Raw genomic sequence first — 13,139 nt, 5'->3', positions numbered from 1 at the left:
AATTCATTGGGACTAAAAATGCTACATAAATCCTTAGGATATTAAAGTAGCAGTAATCTTTGGTGTGCAGGGGGTTGGTCCTGGAAAGGACCATTTCCCTACCACCTCTCCTTCATGGGCACACTTAAATCACCTGGACCCACTCTGAACCAGTGATTTCAGCAGCTTGCAACTGAACAGACATTCGTCAAGAACAGTCTTGTGCAGCCAAGCGTGCATGGCCAGGCATACCAGTCAGTTCTACCTGTCGCTGTAGCAAATAGAAATCCGAAGCTGGCTGATGTTGCACAACCAGATGAAAGGACCAAAGATTGTCTTGTAAAACATAATATAAACACACTTACAGGGAATTTAATACCCAGAATAAGGAAACAATCATTACTACTTGGGAGAGTGGTGAGACTTCCACCTTCCGCAGGCAATAGAAATAAAGCAGTCAAAGAATAAGAGGTATTTATGTAGATCCATGTAGTTTCTTAGTGGAACAGCACTGGAAAAGGCAAAGAGGAGAAGGGAATCTTACACCTCACAGCTTTGACCAAGAGGGTTAACTTGGAGAACATGCCCTGAGCTGCTAAAATGAAGTCGCCCAATTACTGGATGACTTTAAAACTCTTAAAGTATTAAAAAAAAAAAATCCAATTATTATTTTCCTGAAAGTTACTATTTTATAGGAGTATATTCACAGAGCTAAATCTATTCTAAGTTGTCTTTAGCAGAGCTTAATGAATGCATTCTGGTTGCACCAATGCCTATTACCTTTTTTTTTTTTTTTTTTTCTGTCCCTGTTGTAATACTATAATAGGAAACATTGTTTCTGAAAGAATTTAAAAGGACCAATTTGAGCAACAGTAAACAAGGTAACTTTCAGAATGGAGTCAATCCTTTAAAACTTGAAATAGTTCTGACAGTTAATAGTGAACTTTAAATTTTTGGAAAATATGACTTCTGAGATTAGCCAAAATTATATGTTCCCTTGCTATGAACACCTAGAAGTAAACTTTACTGCTGAATAGTTTTCTAAATAGGAAGGTCTTCAGAAAATGGCATATCCCAAATAGTTCACCGAAGTAATATAGTGGGGTTTTGGGGTTTTTATTTTTGTTTTTTGTTTTGTTTTGTTTTGTTTTCAGAAAAGCCTTTAAAATATGAAAATATTTGTTGACATAGACTGAATGCCTTTAATATGGAAATGCTGTAATATCAAAAATGTAACCTATAATTCCTGTAATTACCAAAATCATTAGCAATAATAAGGACCAAATATCTTAAGAATGTTAACTCTCACAAATGAAAGAGCATGAAAATAGATGGGCTTTTGCTGGAAGGTACAGTTTGATATTAAAGTTAATTATGAATGCTGAAAATGTATAAACTTTTACAGTTACATTAGTGTACATCTTTCTTTTTATCATAAGAATGAAATTTCAATATGTACTCCTGTTAGCGCAAATCAGGAAAGCTCTGGATGAAATGAAAGTAGATACAGAAAATCCCTGTGGTGGGCAATGTAGCTCTTTCTCCCCATATGCAGGTTAAGAAACTTGAGCTCTTCAGAGCAGTATAGGAAATACTTCCTAAAAATCACAAAGTGTGTGGTGTTTCATGATCATTGTGCATCAGAACTAAGCTATTTCTGTTTCATTGCTGTTCAGTCTTTCACATGTAAGAAGATCTAAAAAATCATTGCAAATTAAAAGCAGTTTAAGTTCCTGTTTCCTCTAGTGAATATAAATAACTTCCCATTCAAAACATTGACATGTATCTGTCTTTCCTGAATTGTTCTTGACTCACTTCACTCCTTAAACTGCTACCAAAAATCCAATCTCTCAAGAAGAGATGTTAATTAACATCTTGGTCCCCTCCATTGTCTCTCTGTATTCTCCTGTTGACTTCTTTCTGCCACATTTCTCTTTGAAAGACACCACCGTAGCACAGTGAGGGAAAGAGCCCTCACTATGGTTTTAGATCACCAGAGATGGGAGCATGGTTCCACCACTTATAAACTGAGTGACCTTCAGCAAGTTCTTTGGTTTCTGTTTCCTTATGTATAGGAGGGCAATGATAAAGTCTCCTACCTGACATAGCTATTGCAAAGATTAAATGAGCTACAATATATAATGTTATGAACACATGGTCTCTGGCACAGAGTAGGTGCCCAATAAATTTTAGCTATTATCACTACGGTGGTTCTGGCTCTCTGCTTTATTTTGCATTCCTAAAATCACATTGTATAGCTGGAGCAATTTTTGAAAATATATATATGATCACTATTTCTAAGCTTAAAATTCTTAGAGATTTCTAATAATTTTGCTGAGAAGTTCATTAAAATGACACTCAAGTTTTCTTGAGAATGCTCTTAGTTATCTTTCCAGTCCTATCTCCTATTTCCAAACTTGCTAACTGCAGAAATCTCAAAGTATTTGCATTCTCAAAATTCCAGGGCTCTCCCGTGCTGTACTTTCATTTGAATCTTGTTCCATATTATACACATTTTGGGAAACACAAAAGATTCATGAAGATGTCAATGAATTCAACCATTGCTCTAATGCTCGAAATATTTTAACATATTTTCTCTCAGAAAGAAAATAAATTAACATTCTTCTGTCTCCGCTTTTTATTCCGTCCTTTTCATTTAACATTGAATTAAATTCTTTCAAACTATTATGCTACTGGCTATGCAATATTCCTACATGCACATATAATCAAAATCATTTTTAATAATCTTCTAAAGCATAGCCTTTTACTTATTTTTGAAAGGGAGGTAGATAACTAGAATACAATCATGTGAATGTTTATATAAAAAATTATCTAATTAATCTTCCAAAAACAAACCACTGGTGGAAATCTTCCACAATGGTTTTATTTCTGTCCATTTCTATTTCTGTTTTTAACAAAGTTTTGTTTCATATATAAGCCTTTCCTCATGTTGTTAGTAATTTACTAATATAAGTTGATCCTTGGTGAAGGCTTTTTTAAAAAGATTTTATTTATTTATTTGACACACAGAGAGAGAGAAAGCACACAAACAGGGAGCAGCAGACAAAGGCAGAGGGAGAAGGAAAGGTAGGCTTCTTGCTGAGTAAGGAACCCAATGTGGGGTTCAATCCCAGGACCCTGGGATCATGACCTGAGCAGAAGGCAGAGCCTTAACCAACTGAGCCACCCAGGTATCCCAAGGCTCCCCGCCTCAATGGGTATCTTGTCTGGGTTACTTATACATCCCTACAGAATGACTTCACTCTGGCTTGGTGGGGATTTACAATGAGTTTGGTATGACAGTTCTGGGATATATTTTTTGTTAAAATCTTAGCTTAGGGTACCATAAGAACATTATGAACCTGAAACTTAAAAACCATGCACAATGGAATTCAGCTTCAGTTTTCTTAACAGGGATTTCACGTCCCACTCACATGCTCAGGTGAACCTTTTCCATCTCATATAAATGGAACTGACTTTGGAGACCCAACGGCTCATGATCTTGGCTCAGTTAGCTCCCTTTCTCAGATGGTCATTGGATATTCCATTCCTATGCGATTAAAGTCCCAACCTCTGGCTTTAAAGACCTCTACCCTTTTGTGGGCTTCTTGGCAATATTTAGTCCCTAGGTATATCCTGGGTATCAGTATCTGAGGGGAGGGACCAGCATCTCTCACATCAGCTAAGTCTTCCATACTTACCAGAATTCTAACTGGAATTTTTTTTTCTTTATGATTACTTTGTTTGCACATATTTTTCAGTTCCTGGAATTCCTCTCACCTCTAGGAATGCAAAAGTAGAATCTAGGAGATGGTGAAATGAACTGAAAACATTAACTTGGAGAACCTGCAAAACTCATGGTAGAGTTCCTATATTTTGATGCATCTGCAAAAAAGAAAACTATACAGAAGCCATATGCTCTCTTTATACACTCCCATCCCTCTCCCTATCTCTTCTCCATATAAAATAACAACAATAAATTACATAGCTGTACATTGGCTATATCCTAAACAAAGGATATATCCTCTCAAAAATAGAATGGGGATGGGTTTGTATTCCAGAGGCCAGTCAACCCAAAATGGGGTAGACTGACCACTATCAATCCTCTTGAATGGTAAGTTCTTGGGGGAGAAAGGTCTAGTTAAAAAAGGTTATTCTGTGAGTCCCTTTGGTCCCAAAGATGGTTGTTTAAGGGTTTGTATGATGACAGCATGAATAAAATCAGAAGCAAGTGAAAAAATCAAAATAGTAATAGTAATAAGTGCCAAACTGGCATGTAGCCAAGGTACCTACTGGGCAGGGATCAAAGACACATATGGTGAGTCTCAAACAATGATGCTGTAGAACTTTGGCAAGTATCACAAGGCTAATGTGCTCCAGCCTTAAACAATAAAAAAGAAAGAATGAAAACAACTTCGTTACCAACACTGGATGATACCTAAGGGGAAGCAAAGCTTTCATCATCTCAGTTTTATTGCTGAAAAATTTAGATAACTTCTCACATATGTTATGTCTGGCTGATCTAAACTGATGGGAAGGATAACTGTGTTTAAAAACATTCTTGGCATTTCGTCCCTAAAATCAAAGTTCCATGAACAATAGCATTGTTTTGAAATAGAGCATTTTTTGAGAGTAAGTAATGAGATCTATTTTACCAAAATAACACCCCACCCAGGTGATGAATACCTGGCACCAGATACAGAAATCGGAACAAAGCTGCAAACCACATTTCTCCAGATGCAGGAGTCTATTTTTCTTCTTTCACTAATTCAGAAGGATCCAAAAGCATTACCTTTGCAGATATGTTGTAAAATAAAAGGTACATGCAGTGACTGTTCATTGACTATTATTAGTTCATTAATGGCTACAGTGCAGCCATTATTTTTGCCAATTTTTTTGCCAATAGATATAAAGTATCTTTCCACTCCATTACCTACAAACTCAGACTCTATTTGAAAAATGTTTGTATCAATCACTTGATGTATTTTGATGGTTCATAGTAAATGTGACCTTAACAGGTAAACTATATTAACTCTTACCCATGAACAGTATCATTTTTTGAATCTGTTATCAAGCAGAATTGAATGAGAAAACAAGTCAATATCAATTACACATACAAATCACTTGGTATTTTGCTTTGCACAGAGTATGTGTTCAATAATACATCTTCGCCTTCTATCTTTTCTCCTCTTTTCAAATCAAATCAATTTACTGTTAAGAATATGTGATATTGCCCCAGTTGGAGGGAATCTATAAAGCCTGAATATAACAACTTCTATAGAACATTAGTTTAATTCACTAAAGAGATCTTTTTGATGCTTAGTAGTTAGTGGGAAAACAAATTTGGACAAACATATGTGACATATCCTCTTGGCTTTAAGGGTCTCCTATTCTAGTGGTGACATCCAAAGAAAACAAAAATTAAAATGTATACATATATAATATCATATAGTAACAGATGTATTTTAATTAGATGAATGTAAGACATTAAATGCCACAGTTATAGAATCTAGATTTAAAAAAATTATAGTATAATTTGCATATTCATTAAGTGTGCATTAAGTATTTAATTGCATAAGTATAGGGCACTATACCTGTGTGGGGAGTAATGATGAACAAGCAGTCTTTAACACAGACTTCTAATTTTCTAGTGAAATATGCCACTCAAATATCTACAACAAAAAGTCTTTGGTAAGTGCCAAATAATAATGTAAGTTGATAATTGGAGCAGAGCACATTCCATTTTCAGTTAGGAACATAAGAGTAGGCACAAAGAAAAAGGGCACATTGAGAGGATTGGACAGACCAAGCCCATCATGGTGAAGGCAGCAGGATGGCAAAAGGAAGATAATTGATAACAGGCTACGTTACTACCAAGAACTATCAAGACATGGAAATCACTTCAAATAGAAATCTTCATAAAAGAACCTGATATAATGATATTTTTATGTTCATGATTCCTTCAGGATGGAAATTATAGATAAAATGATCCTTTTCAGCTTTGCCACAGATGAACATAAACACATACATCCACTGGAGGTGTTAAGGAGAATAATTTTAAAGTGTTTATTTTGCAAGTCAGGCTTTTATATACAGATTTAGAATTTTTAAAGTGTGTCATACCTGTTCTCATGAGCAGGGGAGGAAAGGCTGTATTTATTAAGTGACAAGACCTACAACGCACTCCACTGGATACTTTAATAATATGCATGAATTCTCATCTCCATTTAATTGCTGCAGAAACTGAGGCTCAGCGATCTTGAACAACTTCACCAAAATCAAAAGGAAGCATGAGAGGGCATCTGGGTGGCTCAGTTGGTTAAGCGACTTGCCTCTGCACAGGTCAGGATCCTGGAGTCCTGGGATCGAGTCCCACATAAGACTCCCTGCTCGGCAGGGAGTCTGCTTCTCCTGCTGACCTCTCTCCTCTCATGTGCGCACGTGCGCTCTCTCTCAAATTAAAAAAAAAAAATTTTTTTAAAAGAAAGTATGAGAAGTGGGTTCAAATTTGTGTCTCTCAAACCCTTTGCCTTACCTTTTTCATGTCATGGTTTTCAAGAATAAATATAAACAGACATTCTTCATACACACATAGTCATTGTGTTGCTCATAACCCTTTCTAAAAAAGGAAACCTTTGCTCAGAGAGGTTATAATGTTTACTGTAGGGCTCAGTCTTCTAATTCTGATTTCTATGAGATTACCACAATGTATGGAGGAATCAATCTTATCATAAGTATGAAATTCGAGGGCCTTTTCAGGCTTGATGACATTAAAAGTACTTTCCGTGATGTTAACATAAGGTTAAAGAACTCTCTTCATAACTTCAGCATCTGTATCTTCTCTGTCTTATTTCAGGGTGTAAGACTAAGCTCTAGGTCCTCAAGAAAACTTGCAGAGGAGGGTACTTCATCTTGATAATCACATGTATGTCGGAGTCACGCCCCCAAGATGGCGCCGGAGCAGTACGGACAGCCTAAAAAATATCTGCCCTGGCCACGCGTGACCTGGTGCTCCTCATATGAGCACCGTATGCCACCGCTGCCTATGAGCCCCAGATACCTCCTGTTCACGTGAACACCCCTGTGTTTGGCTGTTATGCCCTATATAAGGCAAAGGAACTTCCCCGCAGGGGAAGGAGAAGGAAAAAGGGGAGGAGAAAGATCGACCAGGGAATAAACAAGAGCTTGTGCATCGACGTGTGTGTGTGTTGCGTCATCTCTGCGGGCAGGGAGAGCGCGACATTTGGTGCCAAAACCTGGGAACTGTGAGTATATTTAAAAATAGCAAAGATACAGTGAAGGTAGAAATTCTGATACTGGTTGAGATATGTTCTGATTTACTGATAATATTAAGGTATATTTAACTTTTTAATTTTATGTGCATTGATCTCACATTGAACAGTTTTGTCAGAGTGAAATACAATGTTTCCATTTTGTTTACTTGATTTTTAGAAGTGGTAGTTCTAACAGGAAGATTTCATGGAATAGAAGTTGCACAGCTTTTTAAACTTAGCGTTTTAGAGAGAAGGTGAGAGAAGGCAATACATGAGTACTTTTCCCCCTCGTCATATTGCACGTTCGTCACTAGGACGACCACAAAGGAAAGGTTAGAAGTTTGCTGAAGAGCAACCACAAAGGGACAGCAGCTGTATGTTCGCGGATCGCGACTGTAAAGGTAAAGATAATGGGGTCGGAAATTTCTAGACTCCGAATGGAGAGCCCCTTGCGGGCACTTTTGAAAGCTAACGGAACCCCTCTTGAGAGTTATTTAAGAAGTTGTTTTTCAGGAGGTGGGAATTTGAATAGTAAACCTGCATCATCTCTGTGAAACCTTAAGATGATGAAATAGAACCTTTCTTTGTTCCTATTTCTTTAGTTATCACTGTCTTATCTAACACTTTGAACCAGTTAACTCAGTTGGAGCATGGTGCTAATGTGGCTAAGGATGGGAGTTCAATCCTTTTATAGGTCCCTTAACTTTACACACTTATACAGAACTCTTCATAGCTACAGATTGCCACTTCTTGTAGGTATATATCTCACAATTCAGCTCTTAGTCACAGGGAAGGTGAGGAGTATAGCTTAGCATAAGCCTTTCATCTCAAATGGAAAGACAGCTTAAATAATTGGTATATGTGATACTATAGACTTTTAATCTAATATTTAAATTAAACATAATAATGTAATATCTAAAATATGTGTCACTATAATTTTCTCTGGGTAAGGCCATTTTCTAAATAGTATCTTTTAAAAATTAAATTTCAATAAATTATGTTTCAGTAAAAATTAGGTACAAATACAAATAAAACATAGTAAGAAAAGGTGAAATCCTGTTAACACTGAGTTCTTGTGCCTAAGTTTGGGTTTATTAAAGGAAAGTATACTTGGTGCCATACAACGCAGCAGAGTCTTCAGTTCACATTTACTATTCAGTATCACACAACTCCTAATTTCTGTTCTTGGCCTTTTCAGTTTATGTTAGTACCAGTTCATGTTAGTACTTTTCTCAGTTATGAGTTATGATTAATATTATTTTTAGTACAATTTTTTGGTAAAAGATGTTAGATAAGTAAATATTGTTAAACACTTCAGTTGCTCTTAAGCTCCTCACATGCTGTTTAATCAGAAGAGTGTTGATTTGATCTTCAGAAAGAACCAAAGAAAGAGTTTACAAAGTATTTTGGATGTTGTACTGACCTAGATTAGGATAGTTGCTGTCTGTCATTGCTCATTTGATATTGCGCTGCTAACCAGTATCCAGAACTGAGGGACTACCCAACATCTCCGAAGCAGCTTACAACATCACTTCCTTACTCCTTCCTGGGAGCCTTTGCTTCTTTGTTCGTTTTAACTATTCTTCTTCCTTTCAACCCTCTTGTATATCACTCGTAATGATCCTCAATCAAAGGGTATATCTCCTCCAGGAACAAATGAACCTAATGTCGCAAATTCTCTCCACCAGTTGTATCCAGCCCTTATCGGGCATATGCATCACATCTAACTTGTATTCTAATCTCTCCTGAGCAGCAAACCTCTCCCAAGAATTATCTCAGATGCTCAACGGCACCTGGTCAGCCAAATTCCACAATCTGACAGCCTCCCTCTGGATGGAGATTCTGCAGATCAATGCCATGAGAGTAAACCCTCTCACGGCCTCCCAATTCCTACAAACTATGCAGGCAGTGGTGGCTTTTGGGAAATCCTGGTTTGGGACTATTGCACTCGGCTATATTGTGCTCCTCGTCCTCCTCCTGGCGCTGCGTTGGATAAGGGCCCTCCAACGCACATTAGCCAGAGACCGGCAGGCTGTACATCAAGCCTTGGTAGCCATAGAGCATGGTAGCTCACCCCAAGTATGGCTTAGCATGCTGGACCGGTAGTCAATGACAGGTAATGAGGACAATAACGGTGTACAAACCTAAGACAGAAGCTGCAGCATGCTCTGCAGTATTTGATGACGGGTAAGGGCGCAAGTTGATCGTCCCAACCTAAGACAGGCATGGTCCCTTATCCATACAAATAAATAAAGAAGAGGGAGCTGTCGGGGTCACACCCCCAAGATGGCGCCAGACGCGCCCCTAAGATGGTGCTGGAGCAGTAGGGACAGCCTAAAAAATATCCGCCCTGGCCAGACGTGACCTCGTGCTCGTCACATGAGCACCGTATGCCACCACTGCCTACGAGCCCCAGATACCTCCTGTTCACGTGAACACCCCTGTGATTGGCTGTATACTCCCTGTTCACGTGAACACCCCTGTGATTGGCTGCTATGCCCTATATAAGGCAAGGGAACTTCCCTGCAGGGGAAGGAGAAGGAAAAAGGGGAGGAGAAAGATCGATCAGGGAATAAACAAGAGCTTGTGCATCGACCTGTGTGTGTGTGTTGTGTCATCTCTGCGGGCAGGGAGAGCACGACACATGTGGTGGTGATTGGTAGTATTTCTCTTTGTAGAAGTTATTTAAGCCATGAACTTATGTCCAGGCTATTAAGTTTATCAAAGTATCTATTCAAAGAAATTGTGATTTTTCAGTTTCTGGTGACTTTTTATTTTTCCTTCTCTGTTCCCTGAAGTACATAGTATATTCCCCCACATATTGTATGGTATTTTTTTTTTCCTGAACTAATGAAGTTCTACTCTACCACTTAAATAAATTAAAAAAAAAAAAAAAAAAAAAAAAAACGACCAGATTTCCCATGCAGAGATTTAAAGCTCAGTCCAAGGAACTAGATTCCTGAGATTACATCCTGACAGAACCACAGTTATGAGTGTTTTACTTTATAATCACTCAAATATTGAGGTTCTATATATTTTTATTAGCATTAGTGTGAAACAAAATCTTTAAAATTATTTTATGAATCCTTTGTCTCTTAGCATTCAAATATTATCTTCTCCTAAATAATAGTCCACAAAAATATGATGTCTTTTGGTACCTATCTTAACTGTGTGTGGCAGATGTGACATTTTCACACAAAATAAAGACTATCATACAGCATAACTTATAATGGTTTTGCTTCTATAAGTACCATGTCTTCAAAAAAATAGGATATCTCTTGATCTAAAACCTTGTTTTGTTTCATGCTGACTATAAAATGTTGTAAAGAGTTGAGTCTAATAATCGAAGTTTTAAGCACGGTTAGTTTATATAATATTAAATACCTGATAAGCATTCCCTCCTTCCAAGCTTCTAAGGAAGTTAACTGTAGTAAGAAAACATTAACTTAACTTGTGTTCATTTATGTTTTTAATTTTTTTATTAACATATAATGTATTATTTGTTTCAGGGGTACAGGTCTGTGATTCATCAGTCTTATACAATTCACAGTGCTCAACATAGCACATACTCTCCCCAGTGTCCATCACCCAGCCACCCCATCCCTCCCACCTGCCTTCTCTGTAGCACCCATCAGTTTGTTTCCTGACATTAAGAGACTCTTATAGTTTGTCTCCCTTTCTGGTTTCAACTTGTTTCATTTTTCCCTCCCTTCCCCTATGATCCTCAGTCTTGTTTCTCAAATTCCTCATATCAGTGAGATCATGTGATAATTGTCTTTCTCTGATTGACTTATTTCTTTCAGCATAATACCCTCTCGTTCCATCCATGTCATTGCAAAATGGCAAGATTTCAATTTTTGATAGCAGTGTAATATTCCATTGTATATATATATATATACCATTCTTTATCTATTCATCTGCCAATGGACATCACAGTTCTTTCTATAGTTTGGCTATTGTGGACATTGCTGCTATAAACATTCAGGTGCATATGCCCCTTCAGATTACTACATTTGTTATCTTTAGGGTGAATACCCAGTAGTGCAATTGCTGATTCATAGGGTAGCTCTATTTTTAACTTTTTGAAGAATAGGCATGCTGTTATCCAGAGTGGCTGCACCAGCTTGCATTCCCACCAACAGTGTAGGAGGGTTCCCCTTTCTCCACATCCTCACCGGCTCCTGTCATTTCCTGACTTGTTAATTTTAGCCATTCTGATTGGTGTGAGGTGGTAGCTCATTGACGTTTTGATTTGTATTTCCCTTATACCAAGTGATGTTGAGCACTTTTTCATTTGTCTGTTGACCATTTGGATGCCCTCTCTGCAGACATGCCTGTTCATATCACCTGCCCATTTCTTGATTGGATCATTTGTTCTTTGTGTGTTGAGTTTGATAAGTTCTTTATATTTTTGGACACTAGCCCTTTATCTGATATGTCATTTGTGAATACCTCCTCCCATTCTGTCAGTCATCTTTGGTTTTGTTGACTGTTTCCTTTGCTGTGCAAAACCTTTACATCTTGATGAAGTCCCAATAGTTCATTTTTGCCCTTGCTTCCCATGCCTTTGTCAATGTTTCTAGGAAAAGTTGCTGCAGCTGAGGTCAAAGAGGTTGCTGCCTGTGTTCTCCTCAAAGATTTTGATGGATTCATGTCTCACATTGAGGTCTTTCATTAATTTTGAGTCTATTTTTGTGTGTGGCATAAAGGAATTATCCAGTTTCATTCTTCTGCATGTGGCTGTCCAATTTTCCCAATACCACTTGTTGAAGAGACGGCCCTTTTTCCATTGGACATTCTTTTATGCTTTGTTGAAGATTAGTTAACCATGGATTTGAGGGTTCATTTCTGGGCTCTCTATTCTGTTCCAGGTATCTGTTTTTGTGCCAGTACCATAATGTCTAGATGATGACAGCACTGTAATAGAGCTTGAAGACTGGAATTGTGATGCCACCAGCTTTGGTTTTCTTTTCCAACATTCCTCTGGCTATCCAGGGCCTTTTCTGGTTCCATATAAATTTTAGGATTATTTGTTTCATTTCTTTGAAAAGTGTTGATGGTATTTTTATAGGGATTGCGTTAAATGTGTAGATTGCTCTAGGTAGCATAGACATCTTCACAATATTTACTCTTCCAATTCATGAGCATGGAAAATTTTTCCATTTCTTTTTGTCTTCCTTGATTTCTTTCATGAATATTCTATAGTTTTCTGAGTACAGATTCTTTGTTTCTTTGGTTAGATTTATTCCTAGGTATCTTATTGTTTTGGGTGCAATTGTAAATGGAATCAACTCCTTAATTTCTCTTTCTTCTTTCTTGTTGGTGTATAGAAATGCAACTGATTTCTGTGCATTGATTTTATATCCTGACACTTTTTTTTACTGAATTTCTGTATGAGTTCTAGCAGTTTTGGCCTGAAATCTTTTGGTTTATCCACATAAAGTATCATATCATCTGCGAAGAGTGAGAGTTTGACTTCTTCTTTGCCAATTTGGATGCCTTTTATTTCTTTTTGTTGTTTTATTGCTGAGGCTAGGACTTATAGTACTATGTTGAATAGCAGTGGTGATAGTGGACAGCTCTGGGGTGTTCCTGACCTTAGGGGAAAAGCTCTCAATTTTTCTCCATTGAGAATGATATTTGATGTGGGATTTTCATAGATGGCTTTTATAATATTGAGGTACATGCCCTCTATCCCTACACTGTGAAGAGTTTTGATCAAGAAAGGATACTGTACTTTGTCATATGCTTTTTCTGCATTTCTTGAGACTGTCATAAGGTTCTTGTTCTTCCTTTTATTAATGTATTGTATCACACTGATTGATTTGTGAATGTTGAACCACCCTTGCAGTCCAGGAATAAATCACACTTGGTCATGGTGAATAA

This window comes from Mustela nigripes, chromosome 5, assembly GCF_022355385.1.
Source record: "Mustela nigripes isolate SB6536 chromosome 5, MUSNIG.SB6536, whole genome shotgun sequence".
In the NCBI taxonomy this organism is placed as follows: Eukaryota; Metazoa; Chordata; class Mammalia; order Carnivora; family Mustelidae; genus Mustela; species Mustela nigripes.
Note: the sequence above shows the minus strand (reverse complement) of the source record.